Here is a 22,638-nt window from a genome sequence, read left to right on the forward strand (position 1 = left end):
CTGCATATCTTTTCTGGGAAGTGTCTGCTAGAATCTTTGGCCCATTTTTCTAGAGTTGTTTGTTGTTATTGACTAGAGAGTATTTTACACACTCTAGAAGTCCAATGTGCTATCCATTGCATGACAGAGCCACCTAAGAGAGTATTTTACATACTCTAGATGTAATTCGTTTTGCATATATTTTCTCTCATCTGGCGAAAGTTTTTTTTTTTTTAAAGCTCTTTACTGGAATATAATTGCTTTACACTCTTCTACCAGTTAGAAGTTTTTAATTTTGATGAAGTCAGTTTATCAATGTTTCATTTTCTGATTGTGCTCTGCTGCCATATCTAAGTAATCTTTGCCTTATCTCAAGGTTACAAGAGGTCCCCCTATTTTCTTTTCTAGAAGTTCAGATGTAGGCCTTTATATGTAGGCCTCTGATCCATTTGAGTAACTTTTGTATATGGTTCAAGGTATGGATCGCAGTTCTTTTTTTTTTTTTTTTGACACATAATTGTTCCAGGACCGTTTGTTGGAAGGGCTGTCCTCCTTTCACTGAATTGCCTTTGTATATTTGGCAAAAATCAGTTGCCTATATACATGTGGGTCTATGTCTGAACACTATTTTGTACCGTATATTTCTTTGTCTATCATTAAGCAAATACCCCACTGTCAGGATTTTCGTAGCTTTGTAAAAATCTGAAATCAACTCCAACTTTTTCTTTCCTTCCAATGTCTTTTTGGTGGTTCTTGATCCTTTGCATTCCCATACTAATTTTAGGTTCATTATGTCAATTTCTATTAAAAACAAAAGCCTTCTTGGATCTACAAGGGGACTGCACTGAATGTGTAGATCAATTGGCAGAGAACTGACATCTTAATGATATTGAGTCTTCCCCCGAACACTATATAGCTCTCCATCTATTTCGTTTTTATTTATTTCTCAACAATATTTTATAGTTTTCACTGTATAGGTATTACACATCTTTGGTGAGGTCTCTAAGAATTTCCTGTTTATGCTATTTCCTGTTTGATGCTAATGAGAATGGTATTTAAAAAATTCAATTCCCATTCACTGCTTGTATAGAAATAAAATTCATTAATGTATAATGATCTTATACCTTGCAACCTTGTAAAACCCATTTGTTAGCTTTAGTAGCTTTTTTATAAACACCATCAAATTTTCTTCATAAACAATAATGCCATCTGCAAATGAAGAGTTTTACTTCTTCATTTCTAATACGGGTAACTTTTTATTTTTATTTTTCCTTATTGTGTTGGCTAGAACCTCCAGTAGAGTGTGGAAACAAAAGTCATCAGAGCACACATACGTCTCTTGTTCCTAATTTTAGGAAAAACCATTTAGTCTCTCCCCTTTAAGTATGACGGTAGCTGTCAGTTTTTCATAGATGCCCCTCATCAGTTTAACGAAGGTTCATTTTATACCTACTTTGCTAAGAGATTTTTAAAATGTAATTCAACCTTTACTATAAAAAAAATAAAACAACAGAAAAGAATGGAAATAATGCACAAGATGATCATAAAAACACATTAGTGAACCACAAGTACTGGAAAGAAGTGGAAAAGGCAGTGGGATGGTTTTTTGCAGCCCTTGGCACCCAAGGGGGCACACTGTCCATACTAATCCTCAAAAAATTCTGCTCAAAACTATTTAAAAAGTTTCTTGGGAGACTAAAGAGGAAAAAGGATGGTAGGTCATTTGGAAAAAGAATGGAGCTTCCCAAATTCTGCAGGGATGGAAATGGGGATAGCCAAGGATTAAAAATCATTCCTTTGGTGGAGATGCAATGAATGGACCCTGAGGTCAGTTCTGGGAGGAAAAAAAAACTCACCTAAATTTCCTTTTATTTAAGATACACAAAGCATGTTCCCTGATTCTCTTCATTGTCTGGTCATGGAGGGATCTGATCTCTAATTCTGCTTTAGAGTCTGAGGTGGACCTCTTATATCTGTTGAGGGCACCTGCTGGTACTGACCCTATCCCTGTCTCTGAGTACAGGGAAGGGGACAACAGTGAGAGAGTTCAGGTATCATGGGCCATGAAGTAGGGGAGGCAAATGGGATTGGTGGGTTTTCAGGAGGTAGAGTGGGAGATGGCCTGGAAGAGTTTCTCAATTCAGAGCTGGAGGACTGCTGAAGGGTGGAGTATTCTGAAAGCCTACCCCCCCCCCCCCACCGCCGCTCCACCAAACAAGTGGGCCATGGAGAGAAGACTCTTTCTCTGACTTAGGAGGGAGATGGGCTCACAACGCTGCTCCACTGCTTCTTAGTCAGGCATATCCTCCTCCTTCTGCTCTTCCTATCCAAGTCAAGTTCTCAAGCTTCTGCAAAACCTCATCCATGAAGTGTACACGGTGTTCTGTTATAAGACATAGCCAACTGAACTGAATCATTGAAAAGCTTTTCAACGTTGGTACCATCAGCACCTGAGACAAAGTACAGGAGCAGGGAGAACTTCCGGGCAAAACTGAAGATTTTGGGGGTCGCCTTTATGTCTGCATCAATTTTTTTGACCACCAGATGCACATGATCTCCGGCCTGAACGCCCAAAGCTCCATTTCCCAAGGTGCTCAGGTTCTTGTAGGTGACTTTCCTGACATCAAAACACCATGATGCAGGTGTGGGCCTTGTTGGAGGAGGTGTGTGTGCTCTGGCACTGCTCCTGGCTTGCTGTGTCCAAAAAGCCCACAAGGATGGTCTTACTGCCCACCATGTCTATGTGCTTATATAGGGTCAAAGTGTAAGTGGACAGCTGCTGTGGCTGAAATTCATCTATGAGAAACCTCTCCATAAATTTGGACTTGCCCATGGTGCTGACCCCAGGCAGATGACCTTCGTGTTGTCATAAGCACTGTTATTTCTCTTGGTTCAGCTCACAGGGTTTGGCTCTGTCCTGGGCCACTGGCTCCTGGCTATGCAGGGGCTCAGCCTAGGGGAAGGGACTCTTGTCACTGTCAGCCTGTCGTGCCTGTGACCAGGCCCTCTGTCTGGTTCAGCACCCAAGGAGGGCCCCAGAGAGGTAGTTCCCACATGCTGAGCCTGCCAACAGGGAGGCTTTGTCCTCTTGGGTAGTCTTGGGTGAGGGCTGGAGAGACCAGGGATACTGCAGGTCGGTCAACCCTTGGCCAGCTGTCCCCCCAGCCCTGCACACTGCCCTCCCAGGACCTTACATCGTCCCAGACACCCTGCTAAGTTTTTAATCAGGAATATATGCTGGATTTTGGTAATTTTTTTTCTGCATCTATTGAGATCATATGGTTTTCCTTTTTTTGGTCTGTTAGTATGGTAAATTATATTGATTAATTTTTGAATGTTAAATCAACCCTGCATTCTTGGGAAAATGCCTCCTGGTCATGATGAATTATCCATTTTATATATTGCTGGATATGATTTGAAAAATTTGTTTAGAATTTTTGAATCTATGTTCAAGAGGGATTCTGGTCTGTAGTTTTCTGTTTTGTAATGTTTGTAATGTCTGGTTTTGGTATCAGGATGATGCTGGCTTCATAGAAGGAAATGGGAAGTATTCCTCTGTTTTCAGTTTTCTGGAGTTTGCATAAAATTATTATCTCTTCCTTAAATTTCTGTTAGAACTCATCAGAAACCATCTGTACGTGGAGTTTTCCTTCTTTGGATAGTTTTAAATGCAATTTCCTTAATAGATATAGGCCTATTTATCTATTCATCTCGAGTGAGCTTTGGTCATTAGTGTGGAATGACCACACTAATGGAATTCGTCCATTTCATAGAAGTTGTCAAATTTATTGGCATAAACTTGTTCGTAAGATTTCCTTATTATCTCTATAATCTGTAGTGATGTCATCTCTCTCATTTTCCATATCGCTAATTTGTGCCTTCTCTTTTTCTCCTGATCAGTCTGGCCAAATGTTTATCAATTTTGATTGATTTTCTTAAAGAACTAGTTCTTTTGAGTAATTTTCTCTACTGTTTTTCTGCTTTCTAGTTCACCAACTGCTGCTCTGATCTTTCTTATTGCCTTTCTTGGGCCTACTTTTGGTTTAATTTGCTCTTCTTTCTCCAGTTTCTTAAGGTGCAAGCTGACAGTATTAATTTCAGACATTCTTCTCTAATACAGAAATTGCTTTAGCAGCATCTTCAAAATTTTGATATATTTTCATTTTCATTCAGTTCAAATGATCTTCTAATTTCCCTTTTGATTTCTTCTTTATCTCGTGAGTTATTCAGAAGCTAGTGTCCAAATATTTGGGGGATTTCCAGAGATTTTTCTGTTACTGATTTCTAATTTAACTCTTAAGACATCAGAGAACATATTTTGTATGACTCAAATCCTCTTAACATTTATTGAGGTTTGTCTTATGGCTCAGAGAGCACTTGAAAAGAATGTATATTCTGCTTTTGATGGATGAAGTGTTCTGTAAACATCAATCAGGTAACGTTAGTTAATTATGTTGTTCAAGTCTTTTACAGACTCGATTTTGTCTACTTACTCTTTCAATTACTGAGGGGGGTAATGAAATCTCTGACTATAATTGCAAGTTTGTCTATTTCTCAGTGCAGGTCTATCAGTTTTCACTTCATATTTTTTTTTAGCTTTGTTATTAGGTACATAAATGTTTAAGTGTTAATATCCTCTTGAGCTGACCGTTTATTATTAAGAAGTGACTTTTCTCCCTGGCAACAGGTTTGCTCTGAAATCTCCTGATATCAATTCACCTCTTCAACTTTATTTTGATTTGTGTTGGTATTGTGTAGCCTTTTTCATCCTTTTAACCTATTTGTATTTTTATATTTAAAGTAGGTTTCTTACAGGCAGCATATGGTTGGGTCTTGCTTTTTTTATCCAATCTGTTAATCTCTGCTTTTAATTGGGTGTTTAGATCGTCTACTTTAATGTGGTTATTGATATGATTGTTTACATCTATCATTTTGGTATTTGTTTTCTATTTGTCCCATCTGTTCTTTATTCCCTATTCCTGCTTTTTTCTGTTTTCTTTAGGATTGAGTTTTTTGTTGTTGTTGTTTTACAATTCCATTTATCTCCTTTGCTGGATTTAACTATAACTCTTTGTAGTGTGATTTTAGTGGTTACTTTAGGGTTTAAGTATGCTTCTTTAACTTATCACAGTCTAATTTCAGGTGATTATACTACTTTACGTAGTATAAGAGCCTTACAATAGTATTCTTTCAGCATATGGTTGGGTCTTGCTTTTTCACCCCTTTCAGCTTTTGTGCTACTGCTGTCATCCATTTTACTTATATACCTCCATAATATGTTATGTTTCCTTATACAGATAATATCTTACAAATTAAAAAATTTAATTGTGGGAGAAACATGTAACATAAAATTTACTATCTTAACCACTCTAAGTGTACATCTCAGTAGTGTTAAGCACATTCGCATTTTTATGCATCAAATCTCCAAAACACTTTCATCTTACAAAACTGAAACTGTATCCAATAAACATTTCCTCCTTCCACCCTGCACCCCCAAGTCCCTGGCAACCACCAGTTTACCTTCTGTCTTTGAATGTGATTATTCTAGGGACCTCATATAAGAGGAATCATACAGTATTTGCCTTTTTGTGACTGGTTTGTTTTACTTGCCATAGTGTCCTCAAGGGTCATCCACAATGTAGCATGTGTAAGAATTTTCTTCCTTTTTAAGGCTGAATAATAATAAGGCGTAATAATATTTAAGGCTGAATAATACCATACATATACACCACATTTCCTTTATACATTCATCTACTGATGGACACCCAAGTTGCTTCCACTTTTGGCTACTGTGAATAATGCTGCTATTGAACGTGGGTATGAAATAATCTCATTGAGATCCTGATTTCAATTCTTTTGGTATACACCCAGAAGTGAAATTGCCAGGTCATATGCCATCTCTATGTTTAATATTTTGAGGAACTGCTATACAGTCTTCCATAGCGGCCACACCATTCTGCAATGCATAAGGGTTCTAATTTCTCCTCACCCAAGAAATATTTATTTTGTTTTGTTTTTTTAAGTCTTAGCTCTAATGACTGTTAAGCTATATTTCATCGTGGTTTTGATTTGCATTTCCCTAATGATCAGTATGCTGAACATCTTTTCATGTGTCTATGGCCACTGGCCATCTGTATAACTTTATTTTGGTTGCTTCAGGTTTTAGTTGCAGCATGTGGGATCTTTGCTGTGGCAGGCTGGATCTTTCGCTGTGGTGCTTGGGCTCTTCACTGTGGCGCATGGGCTCCAGAGCACATGGGCTCAGTAGTTGCGGCACTCAGGCTGCCCCATGGCATGTGGGACCAGGGATCGAACCCACATCCCTGCACTGGAAGATGGATTCTTAACCACTGGACCACCAGGGAAGTCCATGTATATCTCTTTTTGAGAAATGTCTTCTTAAGTCCTTTGCCCATTTAAAAAATCAGGTTTTGTTGTTGTTGTTGTTCAATTGTAGGAGTTCTTAATATATTCTGGATATATTTTCTCCTGATCTGTCGGTTGCCTCTATGTTTTAATTTATTGTGTCCTTTGATGCACAGACATTTTAAACTTTGATGTAGTCCAATTTATAATTTTTATTACTTGTACTTTTACTGTCATATCCAAGAAGTCACTGCCAAATCCCATGTTATGAAGCATTTCCCTTATACTCTGTTTTATAGTTTTAGCTCTTATGCTAAGGTCTCTGATACATTTAGAGTTAATTTTTGTACACAGTGTAAGATAATGGTCCAACTTCATTCTTTTGCATGTGAATATCCAGTTTTCCTAGCATCATTTGTTGAAAAGACTGTTCCTCACTGAATGCTATTGGCACCTTGTCAAAAATTATTTGAACATGTATGGGAGGGTTTATTTCTCGGCTCTCAATTCTATTCCGTTGGTCTGTCTGTCTGTATGCCAGCACCACACTGTTTTGATTACTGTAGCTTTGTGATAAGTTCTTAAACCAAGAAGTTTCAGACCTCTTTTTCAAGGTTGTTTTGGCTTTTTGGACCCCTTGAGATTCCATATGAATTTTAGGACAGATTTTTCTACCTCTGCAAAAAAGTAATGGGATTTTGATAGGGATTGCACTGAATTTGTAGATCACTTTGGGTACTACTGTCATCTTAACAATATTGTCTTCTAATCCATGAACATAGTATGACTTTCCATTTATTTGCATCTTTCAGCAACATTTCATAGTTTTCAGTGTATAGTTTTTTACTTCCTTGGTTAAGTTTATTCTTAAGTATTTTACTCTTTTTGATGCTATTATAAATGGAATTGTTTCCTTAATTTCCTTTTAGGATTGTTCAGTGTTACTATACAGGATATATTTTGAAGGTAGATTTGAGAGAACTGATGGATTAAACGGGAGAAAGAAAGGGTTCAATGATGCTGAGCAGCTTAAAGAATACAATCACCATTTAATGACATAAGGAAGATTCAGGAAGAGCAGTTTTGGGTGTATGAAGTTTGAGGAAGTATCATGAGATACTAAGAACTGACTATTGGAGATGGCAAGTTGAGGTCATGGTGGCCTTGACAATAACCGTTCAGTGGAAGAACAGGAAGAAAAGCCTGACGGAGTGGCCTTCAACTGGGACAAGGTGGTGGTGTCAGGGAAGCTTTTTAAATCTTACTAAATTTCCTCCTAAAAATGCACAGAGAAACTTTTAAGAGTAAAAGTAAAAGCCCACAAACATTTTCAACAAAACCAGGTGAAAGAGCATCTCACAAACCTCAGACTACAAGTAGGTGGGGTCAAACCACCAGCTACAGCCTTATTCTACAGATACACAATCAGCAGCTGTGCTGAGGTAGTGGAAGGAAGAGAAAAAGCATTCCGACAGCCCTAAGAGCTTGATCCGTCCATTAAGAAGCTGCCATCAGCTTTCACCTGATTTTAGCACCCACAGATGATCACTAAAAATCCATCATTTCATTGAGGGTTATGAAATGGTGATTTTCTAATTCTCCAATTCATTTATTAGTTGGATTCTTCTACAAAGAAGTTTCCCTCATTAACTAGCTGGTTTCTATGCAATACAAGCAATACAATTTGCATAGGAAAAATAGATGAATCAGTTTTCAAAAACTGATTTTCAGGATAACAAACTGGTTCTCTAACCTCCAGTCAATCAACTGCAACATTTATTCCCCGAGTGCTCGGTCTCACCTTTGACTACTATGGGGAGCTCCTTTGAGACAGCACCCAGATCCTTTTGATACCACCACAGTGCTCGTCAATAGCTTCCTCACTGTCTGGTACAACAGTCATCTTATACATCTGCTGCCCTCAACCTAAAATAAGTCTTTTCTCCAAGGATCCCTGGGTTTTTTTGAGTGGGAAATGGTATTTGAAAACAACCCTATAGCAGTCTGAGGGTGGGAGTGGAGATTCATTATTTTATTAAGAATGTAAAATAATTTTCTCATTCTATTATTTCTTCTGCACTTATTAGTTGGAATTCTTCTATAAACAGAAGTATTCATTGTTACTGGGTTGTCATTGCCATGGACAGAGGAGTTCTGTATTTTTTAGAAAAAGGAAGATAAACCAGGAGTCCATACTGACATTTTCAACTCAATAATAAGATTAAAGAATTATTATTTAATTTCTTTAATTTAAATATTCTCTTACACTGATTCCTGGCTTCTAATATCATTAACATAATTACTTATTTGCTTTATCCTACAATCTACATATAATAGTTTCAAAATAACAATCAATACTACCAACAATAAGACTACTAAATGAAGCTTACTTTTTTTATCCTTAGAATGTATCCCAATAGAAATGTACTGTCAAAAAAAACAAAGTCCCCTAAAACAATTCCTTTCTCTATGTGTTTAGGTCATCTTGAAATATATTTAGGTTCCATTTATTTTCAACTTTGACGATTTCTTTTCTTTTTACAAAATATTATATAAAACACTTAGATGGTTCCAAAGTCAAAATTATAAAGCTAGTACAGGGAAGTCTTATCAATCTCTATCTCTTCTACCCTACTCCCTTCCCCGCAAATAATAACTCTTTATGTCAATTTTTGCTTTACCTGTACATTGTTTCCTTTTAAAAATAAAAGCATACATACGTACACGTGCATATATGTAATACATATATCCATATATATGAATATGTTTTCATGCCGCCCCCCCTTTACAATACACTGCTATGCTAAAACTGTTCTGCACTAAGAGGTCACCCCATAGCAGCATCCAGAGAGCTTTAGAAACCATTCTCTTTTACAGCTATATACTATTCCACTGCATTTAGAGTATTTCATGTGTAGAGTACTAGTTTATTCAAGCAAACTCCTACTGAGGGTCATCTGAACGGTTCACGTCTTTTGTTATTATAAATGATAGCACAATGAACTGTATAACAAATATGTCATTTTTTACTTTTGCAAGTTCCTCATCAGGCTAATTTCCTACTAGTTAGGTTACTAAAACAAAGGATAAGTGCATATGCATTTTGCACGATACTGCAAATTCCTACTTCCCCACCCCAGGAACGGTACATTTTACATTCCCACCATCAATGTATGAGAATGCTTGTATTCCCTACAACCTTGTCAAGAAAGTACATTGTCAAATCTTACAATTTTTTTTTTTGCCACATTAATAAGAAATGATATCTCAGTTTGGTTTTAAGTCATATTTAACTTATGAGTGTGGTTGAACATCTTTTAACGTTTTAAGAACCATTTGGGGACTTCCCTGATGGCACAGTAGTTACGAACCCGCCTGCCAATGCAGGGGACACGGGTTCTATCCCTGGTCCGGGAAGATCCTACATGCCACGGAGCAACTGAGCTCCTGTGCCACAACTACTGAGCCTGTGCTCTAGTGCCCAAGTTCTGCAACAAGAGAAGCCACCGCAATGAGAAGTCCGCACACCACAAAACGAAGAGTAGCCCCTGCTCGCCGCAACTGGAGAAAGCCCACACGCAGCAACAAAAGAACCAACAGAGTCAATAAATAAATAAGTAAATAAATAAATAAATTTATTTATTCTTTAAAGAAGAGCCATTCGCATTTCTTTTTAGTGAACTATTTTTTTTTTGCCCATTTTTTAATCAGGTTTTGTCTTTTTTTTTGGAGGGGGGAGTCTTCTTTATATATCAGTGTCAATAGCCTTTTGTAATATAAATTGCAAATATCTTTTTTAAGTTTGTCACTCACTTTTTGGATTTTTCCTTATTTTTTTCTTTAAAAACACTATCAAGTTTTATCAATCATTTTTATTGCTCTATTGGATTTTGAGCCATAATTCAAAGTTTTCCAAATTCTCCATCAAAAAGGAAAATTTAGCCCACATTTTCTTCTTCTTTTTTAAAAAATATTTATTTATTTATTTGGCCTTGCCGTGTCTTAGTTGCAACACATGGGGTCTTCATTGCCGACACGAGTTCCCAGGACTGGGAATATAGTTCCTCAGTCACTGGGAGGGTGGAGTTTTAGCCACTTAGCCACTCCAGGGAAGTCCCCCGCATTTTCTTCCAATATTTGTAGTTCTATTGTTTATAATTAGATCTCTGATTCATTTGAAATTTTTCCTGGTGTACAACTGAGGAAAGGATCTAATTTTGTCTTTTTCCAGTTGTCCCACAACCATTTATTAAAAAGTTCATCTTTCCCCACTGATTTGAGATGATGCTTTGTATTAATTTTCAGTACTCAGTTGCGTGAATTTTTATATTTCGCATTTTCTTCTGTTGCTGTTTATTCACGGATTTACTCTTTTTTTAAAAATAAATTTATTTTATTTATTGGCTGTGTTGGGTCTTTATTGCTGTGCTCAGGCTCTCTCTAGTTGTGGAGAGTAGGGGTAACTTTGTTGCAGTGCACAGGCTTCTCATTGCGGTGGCTTCTCTTGTTGTGGAGCATGGGCTCTAGGCACGTGGGTTTCAGTAGTTGTGGCACGTGGGCTCAACAGTTATGGCTCACGGGCTTAGTTGCTCCGCGGCATGTGGGGTCTTCCCGGACCGGGGCTTGAACCGGTGTCCCCTGCACTGGCAGGCGGATTCATAATCACTGCACCACCACAGAAGCCCTCATGGATTAACTCAACACTCTTTCAAATAAGAGGCTTTATTATGTATTATAAAACAGATGTTCATTGCTCCTCTTTTTCAGGATTTTTTCCTAATTACTTATTCTTCTAAATAAATTTTACAATTACCTTATCTAACCCCAGAAAAATATCTGAAGATAATTTTACTGGGATTAAAGTAAATTTATGAATGAATTTAGGAAGAACTGATGTCGGTATTATATTGAATGTTTATATTCAATAGGAAGAAGGTGTCTTTTCCATTTGTTTAACTATCTACCTATGCCTTTCAGGAGTGTTTTGTAGTTCTTCTCATATAGTTTTTATACAGTTTTAAAGTTCATACCTAGATCCATCCATCCATCCATCCATCCATCCATCCATCCATCCATCCATCCACCCACCCATCCACCCATCCATCCAGGCTGAATGTGTGTGCTCATGTGTGTTACTGACTGCCTCAAGGGCTGAGGCTGCCCCACCACCCTCTGTGTTCCCTAAAGCTCCTTAATGGGTTTCCAAGGTCTTCTTTTCAATTGTTTACAAATTAGTCTGTGGTGCTGTATCTGTTTCACCAGTTGTTCTCAGATTTATTTGCTGAGGTTTCCCCTCTGAGTGAAGCCCTTTCCTTCTGACTTCTGGTTCTTAGCATCACCCTTTTCTTTTTCTGGCTCCCTTCTTGGAGCTACACTGCAGGTCTTGCTGCTGTGAGTTGTCTGGCCTGACCACTCCTTTTCCAGGAGTTCTTGGAGGTACGCTGCTCCTTGGTATCATTGAAGATGCTGTCTGTGGGTTTTTCCTTTTGCTATCCTAGTTGTTCTTTGTATTTTTTAAAGGGATTTGGGAAGATTAAGCAAAATATTCACTGCTTTCATCTTGCTCAGATCAGAATTCTACTAAAGAATTTTAAACAAAGAAGTTCCATGAATGAGATCTGAATTTTGGAGAATTCAGATCTGACCTCCAGAGAAGAATGTATGTGACACAGAAAAGACCAGAGACAGTGAGACCAGATAGAGTCTAGTACTTGGGAGAGATAAGCAGGGCCTGAACTAGGTAAGTAGTAGTGGGGCACGAGGAGAGAACAGAGGAAGAAAGATTTAGGAGGTAAAACTGACAGAACCTAATGACTGACTAATATGGGGCATGAGAAGAGATGGAAGTCAAGAATGGCCACCCCAGCTTTCTAGTTAGTGACTGGCTATGCGGGAAAGGCATCGCAGTAGATGAGAGACTGACAGCGAGGGGGGAGCAGGTGCTGGTGGCAGAAGGAGTTCAGTGTCAGCAAGTTAATCTGATTGCATGTAGGGCACCTAATTAGAGATCTCCCACAGATATCTGGATATATCATTACTTCCACTTCTGAACTTTCAAAACCTCCTGCGGCAAAAGTAAAACACATCTTTTCCTGCGTTTGGTAATAATGTCAAATATCTTCACTGCGATGTTTTTCTCTGGACTTGGCTTCCGTGTTACTGCATTCTTCTGGATCGTCCCTTGAGTTTTATTTTTTTTTATTTTTTATTTTTTTTGGCACACGGGCTTAGTTGCTCCGCGGCTTGTGGGATCTTCCTGGAGCTGGGATCGAACCCGTGACCTCTGCATTGGCAGGCGGATTCTTAACCACTGCGCCACCTAGGAAGCCCAAGTCCCTTAAGTTCTAAATACCTCCCTCGACACTTCCCATCAGTTTGTGACAGGTATGCCTCAGCTACGATTTTGTCCTTACTAAAAGCCACTTTTCACCCACCTCTTGGTTTTAATACTATTTTCATCCTGCTGACTCTCAAATATCCAAGATGAAGCACAAATTCCTTTTGTGAAGATCATTTTTTATTAAGATCCTTTACCTTCACTTGACTACCACGCCCAGCAGCATGTGCTAGGTACTGTGGTAAGCCCTTCACGTGTACTGACTCATGACCTCTTCTCAGTCATTTTATGAGAAAGAACTACATTATTCCCATTTTACAGAAGATGAGATTGAGGCATAGAGAGATTAAGTGATCTGCTCAGATTGAGAGCTGTTAAGTATGTCCTATCCAGAATTCCGGAAAAGACTGGAGGGTGGAGGTGTCTTGGGAATCTGCAGTTTCTGGAAGTGAAGAAGGAGGAGGAGGAGAAAGAGAGGAGGGGAAGGAGGGGGGAAAAGTGCCCCCACATGATTCTTCTGCATATTGAAGTCTGAGACTCACTAAACTAAGTATAAACTACCCACCCTAGCTTCCAAAGCTTTTCCCATAACCCTCTATCCACTCACTCATACTCTCTGTACTTCTGACTTTAGGTAACAAAGCTACTTAAGTTTCCACCTCACCACACACAGAACATTATAGAATGGGACAAAACCACAGGGATACATCATTTTATTACACAAAGGAGAAAACCCAAAGCCAGAGACAACTGAGGTGATCTATCTAAAGTTAGTAAAAGTGCTGGGACCACAGCCTTTGGTCTCCTGACTCTCTACTCCAGTTCTCTTTCCATTATAAATGCCTAGGACTTCCTAGGTGGTGCAGTGGTTTAGAATCCGCCTGCCAATGCAGGGAACACGGGTTTGAGCCCTGCTCCGGGAAGATCCCACGTGCCTCGGAGCAACTAAGCCTGTGTGCCACAACTATTGAGCCTGTGCTCTAGAGCCCGTGAGCCACAACTACTGAGCTCATGTGCCACAACTGCTGAAGCTCACATGCCTAGAGCCCATGCTTCACAACAAGAGAAGCCATCACAGTGAGGAGCCCACGCACCACAATGAAGAGTAGCGCCCGCTCGCAGCAACTAGAGAAAGCCCGTGTGCTGCAATGAAGACCCAATGCAGCCAATAAATAAATAAATTTATATAAAAAATGCCTAAAAACTTCCCATATTATAAAATATGAAGGGATACTGCTCATTAGGGGCCAGATTAACTTACTTCCCTTGGTGAAAGACATCAAGAAAACCAACCTGAGCACTATTCTATATTTGGATGCAAAGTGTCCAAAAGTTTCAAATTGGTAGAAGACAATTTAAAACAATTCATACTGCTTAATTTAACAGGAATAATCTGTTCAAAGCCAGATGGCTCAGAATATATTGATGGCAGGTCACTTTAATGAGACTCATCTCAGGTTTAGAGTTCACTCATCGGCACTCTCCCATAGATAGAGAATTAGGTCTGTATCAGCAGACAATAGGGTTTTCTTCTTTTAGACACTGGTGAAATCCAGGTGCTGCAAATATAATTTTTCCCCAACTAACATAACTATCTTGTCGTCAGCACCTTCTTTCATTCACTCTCTCATCACTACTACCTTTTTTCCTTTTTGTCTGAAAAGACGTATCCCCAACAGTTTTCCCAGGTAACCATCTGTCTATGCCCTAATCCCTCCCCCTACATAACCCTGCTTTATTAATATTATTTTCCTTTGCTCTTCAATATTTTCCTCTTTAAGAACTCTTTCCCCCAAGCCTCTCCTGATGGAAAAAAATCTTTTATTATTTCACTGCTAAAAACCTTTGATGACTCCTTACTGCTTAGAGAGTAAAGTCTAAGTTTTTCAGCATGAGAATCAAACCCTTCATCTTCTAGTGTCAATATGCGCATCCAGTATCGGTTCAGTCTCAGGTCTCCTCCTTACTATTTCTGATGCCATTCAACTCTTCTGTCTCTCTTTTATCTCCCCTCAGCTCTGTGGAAAATAATCCCTTTGCCTGACTTTCTGCCCAGTCTCTGTCTGATGAAGTCTTATTCATCCTGTAAAATTCAGCTCAAATGTCACTACCTCCTCTGTGATATCACTCTAGTAATATCACTCTGACCCAAAAGAATAAGTCTTATACTACAGAGAATTTTGATTACACCTGTCTGCCTTCCCAAAAGAATGTAATCTCATTCTTTAATTCATTTAAGCATTTACTGAGATATTGTGACATGCCAAGCCCTATGCTAAACCCCAAGGATGTAGAATTGAATGTCTCAGAAACACTCTGATCTCAAGAGACTATTTTGTGCTAGAAAAACAAAGTCTTAAGCTTTGCTGTATCGTTTAGAAGGGATATAGTCTCTGAATATAGAAAGCGGTGTTTATGTAAATTGATCATAATAGCAGGACATGAAAAAGAAGATAGAGTACTTGCTATATATTTAAAAAGTGGTAAAATATACATTCTCAGTTTAAAGATCTATTATCTTTTTCTAGGATTGTTAATCCCTAAAAAACATAATAAAATTCAATTTACCACCCAACTATGAAGAAATCTGTCTCCTGACTGCGTAATCTTTTCGTAGGGGAAAAACCTTGACAGTGTGCACAATAACTTCTTCCCCTCCAATTTGGAAGGAAAAGACTTTTGAACTCACCATTTTCAAAGATTATACATGCAAAGTACTAGCTTTCCTCTGAAGAACATTCAGTACTCTTCCATACTCTCACATGCAACTGCATTCTCCAATTAGCTATCTTACAAGATAAAAATGGGCAACAAAAGCATATTTCATTTCAGTAACCCTGAGATATTTATAAAGTCTAAGAATACTGTATACACATTTTGGCAGGAAGCTTTAATGACTTTTAAATACCTTAGAAACCATATGCATTTTCACAGGGGATTTTCATAAGAAGACCTTCTAAACGCAGTAGTCCTAGGTTATGGAATTTTTTTTTTTAATATTTGCCTTACTCCTCAACATAAAAGTTTAATAAAATAAAAGTTTCATTGTTCTGGTTTGTCAAACTTGACCACTTTGGGATTAAGGGCACAATATTAACTATGTAATTGTGAAAAAGTTTACATTTCTCAGAAAAACCTTAAGTACCCTTTCAATAAAATACACCAAACATCTATCCTCTTGTGTGAAATAACTATCACTGTCTTATTAGAAGGTGACATTTAAGTTTAGCATCAGCCATCATCTGACCTGTCTGTATTCAGATACATTCTAGCAAGTTTTCAGGAAGAGCAACCAGATACCTGGCAGTACACTAAAAAGCCACGGCATTAGATTCTTATATCATACGTAAAATGCTGTCAATTGTATACATTACCCTGTGCTTATTAGACACTTATTTATAACATATGGCTCTCTATGGTAGCATATTCTGTAGAAAAAACTGCTTCACGATGACAGTTTGTGGGAGAAAATGAGTCTCTCCTTAAACTCACTTTTTTTTCTTTGCTAATAGTTCTGGTTTCTCTTTTTTAAAATAGCCAAAGGTTTCAACCAGTTGAGTTGCTGCCACCTTCGTATTAAACTTTAATAAGCTAAGCTTTTTAAGCCACATAAAAATTTCATCAAATGCTTCTCAACCTTAAGAAAAACGGAAGGAAGAACAAAGGTCAGAATACCACTCTCTGCTACAGCAGCGTCTGGAGAAGGATACTTAGGAAGTCTGTGCGCAGTCAGCCGCAAAACCAGTTCCCGTTTGTGGCCTGTGCCAGATGGTGACTGCGCTGAGTCCTTCATCACACACAGGCCCCATGCTGGGTGCTAATTAAAGCACTACTGTCAAAGAGCAGGCTCCTGCGATAAAACATTTGCTTTCTTCAAAAGTCCTTGAGATGCACTACAATCAAAGCCATATTTTACGGTTTTCCTGTCAAGAGCACCCTTTCAGAGCTACTCTTGATCATTTTACTTTTAGTCTTTCATAATGGCAGTATGTTTAAAAAACACCTTTAATTTATTTAAAAAAGGAGTACAGCATGCTATTTAGTTATATGAAGCTAATAACAGAATCAATAGATTAAAGAGTTGAAAGAGGTGACTTGTTGCTGGGAAACAAGAATTAGAAGGAGGAGAGGACTGGGCAACGAACCAAGCTTTGCAGTACTATTTATTCTTAAAAATTATGTTCTTGTATTATTATACTGGTTAAATTTTTCAATTTAAAAAAGAAGGCAACATCACTGATTAAACAGGGCGGGTAAAAGAACAGTTCAATGCTATACGCCTGTCCTCAAGAAGCTGAAGAACTTCAGCTGATATATATTTTCTTCAAACATCATTAGACAGAATTTCTTACCGGGTGTTTTGAAGATAAACACACAAACGCTGTTATTTTGTTAGTGCTCATCTGACTCTGTATTCCTCCACTTCATCAGATCTCGATCTCACAGCTATTCATTTTGTCAAAAATCTCACAAAATTGGTACGTTCTATTGTATGGCTGTAACTTTATTTTATACATGCAAATCCAATAATCTTTTCTATGAAAGTGGCATAAAAAAAAAAAAAAAAAAAAAGTGGCATATTTTTAGATCAGTCGACTCCTTCATCTAATATCCCTTTATCACTTCAATCACCTATGTCCAAGTCAAAAGTCATGTGAGATGCTACAGGAACTTTCAGTTTTGCTACGATGGAGTAGCCCCATTTCTCCCAGCTGCACCACCTCCAACACCTAAAAAACCCTGGACATAACCAGCCCAGGGAGTCTCCCAAAGGTAGAAAGAAGAGGTGGGCTGTCTAGGGGTCTCGAGACTTGAATGCCAGGTGGTGAGTTCCCTGGCCTCTCATATATCTCAGACAAGGTGCTGCAGAAGCCTCCAATCTGGGAGTGGCAACAGGAACAGATCCCCACGCCCCCATCCCCCAGCCAGCCCACACCCTCAAAAAAAAAAAAAGAAAAAAAAAAGAGCCTGCTTCCCCTAGCCAAAGTACCAGCAAGAGTGGGCTATACCTGTCCTACTCCAGCAAAATGCCAATGGAAGAACTGCACCCCTCTTCCCATGATGTTTTCAGCAGGGCCCATTGGGAAAGTGATTTTCCCCCCTTCTGTGGGCTCCTATCAGAAGCAAGCTGAGTGCACTGATCTTACTGACATCTATAAAACATTCCACCCAATAGCAGAATAGACATTTTTTCCCAAGCACCCACAAAACATTCACCAAGACAGACCAGATCCTAGGTCATAAAACAAACCTCAACAAATCTAAAAGAAATGAAATCATACAGGGACTTCCCTGGTGTCACAGTGGTTAAGAATCCACCTGTCAATGCAGGGGACAGGGGTTCGATCCCTGCTCCAGGAAGATCCCACATGCCACGGAGCAACTAAGTCTGTGTGCTACAACTATTGAGCCTGCACTCTAGAGCCCATGAGCCACAATTGAGCCCACGTGCTGCAACTTCTGAAGCCTGCACACCTAGAGCCTGTGCTCTGCAATAAGAGAAGCCACAGCAATGAGGAGCCTGTGCACTACAACGAAGAGTAGCCCCCGCTCGCCACAACTAGGGAAAGCCCGTGTGCAGCAACAAAGACCCAACGCAGCCAATAAATAAATAAATAAACAAATAAATAACTAAATTTATTTAAAGAAAAAGAAATCATACAGAGTATTTCTCTGATCATAATGGAATCTAATTAGAAATCAATAACACTAAGACAACAGCAAAATCTCCAAACAAGTGGAAATTAACACACTTCTAAGTAATACACAGGTCAAAGAAGAAGCCTCAAAAGAAAAAAATTACATAAAGTTGAATGAAAATGAAAATGAAAATAGAGGATATCGCATATGGGACACAATTAAAATAGTGCTGAGAGAAAAACAGCAATAAATGCTTACACTAGAAAAAGTTTTCAAATAAATAATCTAAGTTCCTACTGTTAAAATTCAAAAAAACTTGTTTTTGAAAAGAATCAGTAAAATTGAGAAATTTCTCAGAAGACTGACAAAGATAAAAAGAGATGATACAAATAATTAAAATCAGGAAAGAACAGGGAATATCACTACAGACAGTGCAGCCATGAAAAGGAGAACAAGGAAGTACTCTGAACTACTTTATGCTATAAATATGACATCTAAAAAATGGGCCAATTTCCCAAAACCTCCACATGACCAGAATCCAATAAAGATGAAATTGATAACCTGAATATTCTTTTAACCATTAAAGAAATTACATTTTTACAACTTCTCCCTCAAAACTACAAACGAGTACCTCGCATGAAATTAGACACAAAAATCCTCAACAAAGCAGTAGCCAATCGAATCCAGCAATGCACGAAAAATTATATGCCATAACCAAGTGGGATTTATTCCAGGTATACAAGACTAGATCAAGTGCAGTTTATTCCAGGTATGCAAGTCTGGTTCAGCATTCAAAACTCAATGAATGCAATCTACCACAGGTTAAAGAAGAAAACAAAAAAACATATGATCACATCAACTGACACATAAAAAGCATCTGACAAAATCCAGCCCCATTTGTGATAAAAATTCTCAGCACACTAGAAATAGAGAGGACCTTCCTCAACTTGGTAACAAAACTGCAAAACATGACAGTTAACAACATACTTAATAAGACTGAATCCTTTCCTCCAAGATTGGGCATAAGCAAGAATGCCCACTCTTACCACTGTTATTCAACATAATACTGAAAGTTCTAGCCATTGCAATAAGGCAAGAAAATGAAATAAGGCATTGAGATTGGAAAGGAACAAATAAAGTGGTCATTATTTGCAAAATAACATGACTGTCTACATGGAAAATCCCAAGCAATCTACAATAAGTGAGTTTACCAGGGTTGCAGAACACAAAATCAATATATAAAATTCAATCACATTTTGATATTCTTACAATGAACATGTAGAACCTGAAAGTAAAAACACATTTACAGTCCATTTACCATTACATTACTATTTACAGTCACTCCAAACAAAACAAAATTCTTAGGTATAAACTTAACAAAACATGAGAGGATCTGTGTGCTGAAAACTATATAATGTTGATAAAAGAAAAAAAAAAAGACCTAAAGCAATGCAAGAACATTCAAAGTTCATGGACTGGAAGATACAACATGATAAATATATCAATTCTCCCCAAATGATCAACAGGTTCAAATCCCAGAAAGTTGTTGTTGTTGTTTTTTAATAGAGACAGAGACAAGCTTATTCTAAAATTCATATGAAAAGACTCTAGGACCTAGAGTAGATAAAACAATCTTGAAAAAGAAGAATAAAATGGGAGGAATCAATCCACCCAATACGAAGGCATAATATACATCTACAGTAATCAAGACAGTGTGGTGTGGACATAGGACAGACACGCAGATCAGCGGAATAGAACAGAAAACCCAGAAACATACCCACATAAACATGCCCAACTGAGTTTTGAAAAGGTGCAATATGGGACAGACATAAGCACAAAAAGGAACCTCAACCTAAACCTCACACTTTATACAAAAATTAATTCAAAATGGATCATGGAGTAAAATGTAAAACCTTTTGAAAAAAATTAGAAACTCCTTGGTATCTAGGGCTAGGCAAAGAGTTTTTAGATTTGCCAGCAAAAGTACAATTCATAAAAGGAAAAACTGATAAATTAAGATTCATCAAAATTATAGATTTTGGGGCTTTCCTGGTGGTGCAGTAGTCAAGCATCGGTCTACCAATGCAGGGGACACGGGTTCAAGCCCTGGTCCAGGAAAATCCCACACACATGCCTCGGAGCAACAACTACTGAGCCCACACACCACAGCTACTGAAGCCTGCACACCTAAAGCCCATGCTCTGCAACAAGAGAAGCCACCCCAATGAGAAGCCTGTACACTGGAATGAAGAGTAGCCCCCACTCTCCGCAACTACAGAAAGCCCACATGCAGCAACAAAGACTTAACACAGCCAATAAATTAAATAAATACATAAATAATCTTATTAAAAAATTAAAAAATTTTGCTCTTCAAAAGATCCTGGGAGAAATTGGGAGAAAATATTTACAAATCACAATTCTGACAAAAGACTTGTATTTAGCATGTATAAAGGACTCTCATAACTCAATGGTAAAAAACGAACAACCCAGTAGAAAATGGGTAAAAGACACAAACATTTCACTGAAGAGGATATACAGGTGGCATTTAGCACATGAAAGATGTTCAACATCAGTAAGTCATTGGAGAAACGTGAATTAAAATCACAAAAGAGATATTACTATACACCTATCAGAATGGCTAAAGTGAAAAATAGTGACAACACCAAATGCTGTCAAGGATGCAGAGGAACTGTATTGGGGATACATTTCTACTGGGAATGTAAAATAGTACAGCTGCTTGGGAAAAGAGTATGGCAGTTTCTTACAAAATTAAATATGTGCTTATCATAATAACTCAAAAATTGCACTCCTGAACCTTTATGTCAGGGAAATGAAAACATGTTCACACAAAAACCTGTAGGTGAATGTTTACAGTCACTTTAGTTACGATTGCCAAAACTGGAATCAATTTGGTCAACCAAGTTACGGTACATCCAAGCCACAGAATACTACTCAGTAATAAAAAGGAATAAACTATTGATATGTACAACAATTTGGAAGCATCTCAAGGGAATTATGTTAGATGCAGAAATCGAACTCTAGAAGTTAAGTACTACACGATTCCATTTCTACAGCATTCTTGAAATGACAAAACTGTAGAGTGGGAAACACACTAGTGTAGCCAGGGGTTAGGCAGGGGTGTAGGAGAGAGGTGGCTGTGGCTATAAAAGAATCTGCACGAGGGATCCTTGTGATAAGGGGTCTGTATCTGGACTGTGGTGGTGGTCACCTGAAACTGCACAGAACTGTACACACACCAGCACAAGTTTAACTGGAGAAATCTGAAGAAGATCAGCAGATTTTATCAACGTCAATATCCTGGTTGCGCTATGTACTATAATTACACAAGATTGTACCACTGGGGGGCAATGGGTGAAGGGTATTTGGGAATCTCTCTGTATTATTTCTTATAAATGCATGTGAAATTACAACTATCTCAAAATAAAAAAATTAACACATGTAAAGGACTGGTATTCCTGACAAAAATGAATATAAACCTGGATCTAATCATGAAAAGACATCAGACATCAGACAAGCTCAAATCCAAAACAACTGGCCTGTACTCTTCAACAATGTCAATGTCATGAAACAGATGAAAAGATACATGACAACTGAATACAACATGCAATATGATTGGATCAATCCAGGGTTTTCTTTGCTATAAAGGACATTATTATGATAATTTCACAAAACCTAGAAAAGGTCTATAGATCAGATAATGATATTAATGTTAATTTCATTATTTTGGTAATCATACTGGGGTTATATAAGAGAATATTCTTGCTTATAGAAAGTACACAATGAAGTATTTAAGGGTAAAGGGACATCTTATCTCAAACTTACTCTCAAATGATTAAAAAGGATATACAGCAAAATGTTAACAGCTGGAGAATCTGGGCAAGGAAATACTTTATACTATTTTTCCAACTTTCTGTAAGTCTAAAGTTATAAATAATAAAAATTATCATGATAAAAATTTTAAAGATGTACAGGATGCTACACGGAGCCTGGCACACAAATGTTCAATAAATTATAGTTTTTGTATATTTTATACGTATTTTCAGATGCAGAAATAAGTTGAGAAGCTAAATAAACCGTGCAAGAGGGACTATGGCAAATTGGTGGTAAGGTCAGGACTTGAACTCCATGCCAAAGTCTGTGCTATTTTCACTAGAATGAGAAAGGATGAAATTTCATACCACCCCACTGGGACTTAGATGTACTCTGCGGAGAGAATGGTGTATATAAGAATTGGCTTCAAACCACTCTCCAAGCAACTTACTTCTTAGCTTCCTAGAAAAGCCTAGGACTGGGAC

General features: G+C 38.0%; 1 protein-coding gene and 1 pseudogene across 5 annotated transcripts in view; both read right to left on the bottom strand.

The window, feature by feature from the left end:
- Window positions 1-22,638, bottom strand: part of RNF130 (ring finger protein 130) — a 136,273-nt gene that overhangs the window by 56,016 nt on the left and 57,619 nt on the right. The window lies entirely within an intron of this gene.
- Window positions 2,270-4,084, bottom strand: LOC130837159 (rab-like protein 2A; annotated as a pseudogene).

The sequence above is a fragment of the Hippopotamus amphibius genome, chromosome 15 (genome assembly GCF_030028045.1).
Source record: "Hippopotamus amphibius kiboko isolate mHipAmp2 chromosome 15, mHipAmp2.hap2, whole genome shotgun sequence".
NCBI lineage: Eukaryota > Metazoa > Chordata > Mammalia > Artiodactyla > Hippopotamidae > Hippopotamus > Hippopotamus amphibius.